This window comes from Aplysia californica, unplaced genomic scaffold, assembly GCF_000002075.1.
Source record: "Aplysia californica isolate F4 #8 unplaced genomic scaffold, AplCal3.0 scaffold00838, whole genome shotgun sequence".
NCBI classification, from domain to species: domain Eukaryota; kingdom Metazoa; phylum Mollusca; class Gastropoda; order Aplysiida; family Aplysiidae; genus Aplysia; species Aplysia californica.
Window position 1 is genome coordinate 12,938 of NW_004798108.1, and position 6,537 is coordinate 19,474.

Sequence of the window (6,537 nt, forward strand, 5' to 3'; positions counted from 1 at the left end):
ATAAAGAGAGAGAGAGAGAGAGAGAGAGAGAGAGAGAGAGAGAGAGAAAGAGATGGTTTGGATGGGAGAGAGAAAAGGCAGAAAAAAGATCAGAAAAAAATCCAGCACATACAACCCCACTCAACACAAACAGCAACCCCGACCCTCTCCCTACTCAGTACTATGCGTGGTAAGCGTAGATGCTTGTTTAACTATTCAGGGGATCCCCGAACATGCACTCGGAACTAACTACATGTACCTTTGTAGTATGTTAATACTAAAACAATTTATTCACAGAAAACTTGACTCACTCAAAGAGAAACGTGAAGCACTTGAATACTGTGTAAAGCCAACAGTACCCTCTCCCCTTTGGTAAAATTGAGGTCTGAAGAAGATCTAAACTACATGTACCTTTGTAGTATGTTAATACTAAAACAATTTATTCACAGAAAACTTGACTCACTCAAAGAGAAACGTGAAGCACTTGAATACTGTGTAAAGCCAACAGTACCCTGTCCCCTTTGGTAAAATTGAGGTCTGAAGAAGATCTAAAGTAGGTGATGAAAACTTTACTTAGATCTCAGAAGTGTTAGTCCGTCATTGTTGTTAGCAGTTCTAAGACTTGCTTTGAAAAGTTGACAAAGTCGAACGTATCTCGTAACACTGACACAATATCATGACGTGTCACGACAGCTGTGGAATCAGGCACTCGTCCATTTTGGTGAAATGGTATGGGTTTAACGCCCCTATCAACACTATTAGGTTATTTAAGGGGAGGGACCTCCCAGTTTAACGTCCGTCTCCGATAGAACCGAGCCAAGTGAGAAATTCGTGTAAAGTGCCTTTTCAAAGGACACAACGTCGGACCGAGCTGAGGTTCGAACCCATGAACCCGCAATCTCACGATTACGAGTCCGGTAACCTAATCACTAGGCTACCGACGCCACCATCCATTTTGTGCATATTGAGTTATTAGTTGGTACGAATCAGGCACTCATCAACTTTTGGGCATGCTGAGTTATTGGTATGAATTAGGCTCTCGTCAATTTTTGGGCATGTTGAGATATTGGTGTGAATTAGGCTCTCGTCAATTTTTGGGCATGTTGAGATATTGGTATGAATTAGGCTCTCGTCAATTTTTGGGCATTATATTGAGTTATTGGTATGAATCAGACACTGATACATTTTTGGGCATGCTAAGTTATTGGTATGAATTAGGCACTGATACATTTTTGGGCATGCTAAGTTATTGGTATGAATTAGGCACTCATTAATTTTTGGGCATGTTGAGTTATTGGTATGAATTAGGCACTCATCAATTTTTGGGCATGTTGAGTTATTGGTTTGAATTAGGTTCTTGTCAACTTTTGGGCATATTGAGTTATTGGTATGAATCAGGATCAGGCACACGTCAACTTGTGGGCATGGTGAGTTATCAGTTTAAATCAGGCACTTGCAATAAATTTGTGGGCGTATTGAGTTATTGGTATTATCTCAAAGCTTAATTCGTTGTCTTGCTTTTGAAAACAAAACCCCAATTATCTCAATTGGAAGTCGAGACTTCCGCGACTGAAGAAGGGGGGGGGGGGGGGGTCGTCTGTGACAGAGATGATTTTAGCAAGAAAGAGGCTGTTCATTAACGTTTGGTGACTTTCAATACTTTAGTGTCTTTGTAAACTGCAAATTTACATTTTTCGGTGCTGTTAATCAACGTTTTTCAGTAAAATCCAAACATAAATGTCATTTTAAAGGACATGAATTTTGTTGAGGAAAACGAACAAATAACTAACTAACTAACTAACTAACTAACTAACTAACTAACTAACTAACTAACTAACTAACTAACTAACTAACTAACTAACTAACTAACTTACTAACTAACTAACTAACTAACTAACTAACTAACTAACTAACTAACTAACTAACTAACTAACTAACTAACTAACTAACTAACTAACTAACTAACTAACTAACTAACTAACTAACTAACTAACTAACTAACTTACTAACTTACTGACTAACTAACTTACTAACTAACTGACTAACTAACTAACTAACTAACTAACTAACTAACTAACTTACTAACTTACTGACTAACTAACTTACTAACTAACTGACTAACTAACTAACTTAATAAATAAATACATAAATAGAACAATTTATAATATAAACATTGCCCAACTGGCGGCAAAATGTCGGTTTCTTAGATTTCATTTTTTTGACGACTGCCCGAATTGATCATGATGTAAAACATAGCATTGTTTCCAAATACAGGTCTTGAGGGATATGTAAGGACATACCTCTTAACCCCCTTGCCAAACAAACACTCCACCGGTGACTGTTGTGTCATAGTCAGGCTCTTCACCACCCCACGCAGAAAACGTGAGTCGCTTCCGGAGTTTTACCGAGTATCTGTATATCTTCCGTGTGACTGCTGGGAAGCTGTATCTAATAATAATGATAATAATAATAATAATGATAATAATAATAATAATAATAATAATAATAATAATAATAATAATAATAATAATAATAATAATAATAATAATAATAAATAGCATTTGTATAGCGCATATCCCCGCTCAACAGCAAGCTCTATGCGCTTTACACTATATTATTACCCCAGCAGACCATCGAACACTGCGAAAAATTCTCAGCTTCCTGGGAAGCATACAGTGCAAGCAGTTCATTAAGCGCTCAAGCACTAACAAACTGACAAGATCTTTCGCAGTCCATAGCCGGGTACCCATTCCCACCTGGGTGAAATGAGGAACATTCGTGACACAACGTCGGGTCCCTGACGGGATTCGAACCCACAATCTCACGGTTGCGAGTCCGAGAGCCTAACCACTAGGCCACCGACGCCACACAGCCAGTGTTTGCTCTGACAGTCAGGTTCAATTAACCCCATCTCCTGACTTTTCAAAATCGTGTCAATGGGGATGTAAAAAAGTTATCATTAAAAAATAATTGAGCCCAAACTTTGGCTTTCATGAAACCATGACGTAGCTGTCTTTGTCTACATCATACTGCGCCACATCGTGCGTGAGACATCTCGGTGGGGCTACGTGGAGGAATCGTGAGGCTGTGATCTGCATATCCGATGTCAGTCATACATGTGCCGGCTCCTTTCATCGCTGAGAACCGTTTGATGACTCTCTATTGCGCTGAAGTCACCAACGTCCTCAAATATTTGAACCAGGTCGGTTTCAAAGCGCAGAACAATGTCCGGTATGTATCTGTGAGTGTTGGGTTTGTTGTCCTTAAACTTACGGCAAATATTTGAAGAAGTTCCACTGCAAAACGGACTAGACGCCAAATCTGGGCTTTTCCGGGAAAACTCGTCCACTCCACATAACCTTATGAAAAGACCAGGATTGTCGTGAGAATATTTTTAAATCCCAAAAATGGACCGTATCTCTCGATGTTCAGTAAAATAAAACATCTTTTATTTCATGCGTATGTTTTTAGAGAAGACATTTTTTTTCTTCAATTTTCTCAGTTATGCAGTAAACGGACATAGTGTGTTTTGCCGCGAAGTTTTCCATTTCTTTGTACACCACGGACATTCTTTGAGCTGACAAGACGCGCAGTACAAAGACTCAGACGCAAGTGTGGTTTACGTCAGATTTCCTGCTTGTTTTCAGGACAGAGGGACCCTGTGTCGCTCAAAAGACAGGCACGGCACGGAAAACTGCAGAAAGTGAAATGTCTGGCTCACTGAAAGACGTACTAAAGCATGGACATGACGCACGCAGACGGATTAGTCACTGGTGTCAAACTCAGGACACGTGGGCTGAATATGGCCTGACAAACTATATTGTATCCGGTTCGTGAGAGAACTTTTGATAGTCCAGTCTGCGAATGGGGGCTCTCGTGGTCTAAAGGTTAAGGTATTCGTCTCTCATTCAAAGGTTCCGGAGTTCGAATCCGGGTAGCGATCGAAAAATTTTCTTCTTTAAAATTGTCTCCTTTCAACTCCTTTCCTGCTCTCTAGCAATATTCTGTCGTCTACCTTCGTCTACACTTTCTGCCACTACCACATCACCTCCTTTGTCCCCTCCTCTGGGCTCCTGACGCCTTCTGCAGCCTTTCTACTGCTACTCCTTGGCTCCTTCTTACTGCTGTCTTTCTGCCACAGCCCTGATCTTATGGTAGGAAAGATCTACTCCTGGCCTTCTCGGACAGGGGCGAAAAATCTCGATGTTCCCGTGGGCAATTTGCGCACGTTAAAGATCCCTTGGCGGTCCAAAATCGATCAGAGTAGGCTTAGGCCGCCACCCAGGCAAAATTCAAAAATTTCCCAACTGAAAATGGTAGGTGTGTCCCACGCGCTCATATGACCTTTTGCAGTTGCGAGCGCCGTTAAATTAAACACTTACCAAAAAAAATAATCTGGGAATCTCCAAAACAGAAAAGCTTACCCCAAACATGAACGAATTTGTTGCCGAGAAAAAATGTCCAACACCCAGCTCTGATGAATTCGTTTTAGAGTAAAATTTGATGTGCCTCGATTTGTCATAATTTCTCTTTTTGTCTGTTTTACTTAAAATCGTTGTTTAAAAAAGGTTTAGTTTTCCACTTCTCAATGATTTTTTTTTCAATTCGGCCCGCAATCGTAAAAGACATGAAAGGAGAGCGAGTGAGTGAGTGAGTCAGTGACTGAGTGAGTGGGTGAATGAGTGAAATTTGAGTTTGGCCGCATGAAAGATTGCGTTTGACACACATGGATTAAGTGAAAGATTTGGGAGGTCGGGGAGGAGAGGCATTGTGTATGAACATTGCAGAGAGTTTCCAGTTAAACCAGGAAGTGTAGAGAGCCTGTTGTATCCTCCCATGCTCACTGCAATAACATCGTAGCATATCTCAGATTTTATTTTTTATTTTTTATTTTTATTTTTTTGTTTTTCCAGTAAGTGTTTTACGGCGCAAGCAACTGCCTAAGGTCATATGAGCGGGCGGGACACTTTAAAGAGTTTCAATTGATAGGAAATTTTGAATTTTGCCTGGGTGGCGGCCGAAGGCTTACTCTTATCGATTTTGGACCACCAAGGATCTCTAACGTGCACCTCCGAGATTTTTCTCCCTTGTCCGAGAAGGCTAGGTGTAGATCTTTCCTACCAGAAGATCAGGGGTGTAGCTGAAGGACAGCAGTAAGAAGGAGCCAAGGAGTAACAGTAGAAAGGCTGCAGAAAGAGTCGGAGCCCAGAGGAGGGGGAAAAGGAGGTGAGGTTTTTTAAAGTTTTAGTAAGAGTTTTACGGCACTTGCAACACAATTAGGTCATGTAAGTGCCGAAGAATAGATGTGTTACAAGAGAGTAACATACACAAAAAGGAGGGAAGATAAGGACGACAGATGTTTTCATTGATAGGAAAGAAGGAGCAAACCACACCAGAGCACCCGCCAACCACCCACGGTGAGGGGGTGGGTGCAGAAAGGGGAGACGAAAGCAGACGACAGAACATTGTTAGAGAACAGGAAAGGAGGGGAAAGAAGACACTTTTTAGAGAAGAAAATTTTTCCCTTGCTACCCAGATTCGACCCCGGAACCTTTGAATGAAAGGTGAACACCTTAATCTCCAGGCCACGAGAGCTCCCTCAAAGACGAATGAACACCTTAGTGGACAAAGGTAAATTTGAGTCGGGAAACTCACCACAAAGTTCTAGGGATTGGGCGATATGTACACTCGCAATTATTATTATTACCATTATTATTATTATTATCATTATTATTATTTTTATTATTATTATTATTATTATTATTATTATTATTATTATTATTATTATTATTATTATTATTATTATTATTATTATTATTATTATTATTATTATAACTATAACTATTATTATTATTATTATTATTATTATTCTTATTCTTATTCTTATTATAACTATTATTATTATTACATGTATTCTTCTTCTTCTTCTTCTTCTTCTTCTTCTTCTTCTTCTTCTTCTTCTTCTTCTTCTTCTTCTTCTTCTTCTTCTTCTTCTTCTTCTTACTATTATTATTACTATTATTATTACTATTATTATAGTTATTATTATAGTAATTATTATTATTATTATTATTATTATTATTATTATTATTATCATCATTGTCATTGTCATTATTATTATTATTATTATTATTATTATTATTATTATTATTATTATTATTATTATTATTTTTATTATAACTATTATTATTATTACATGTATTCTTCTTCTTCTTCTTCTTCTTCTTCTTCTTCTTCTTCTTCTTCTTCTTCTTCTTCTTCTTCTTCTTCTTCTTCTTCTTCCTATTATTATTACTATTATTATTACTATTATTATAGTTATTATTATAGTTATTATTATAGTTATTATTATTATTATTATTATTATCATTATTATTATTATTATTATTATTATCATCATTGTCATTATCATTATTATTATTATTATAATTATTATTATTATTATTATTATTATTATTATTATTATTATCATTATTATTATTATCATCATTGTCATTATCATTATTATTATTATCACCATTGTCATTATCATTATTATTATTATCATCATTGTCATTA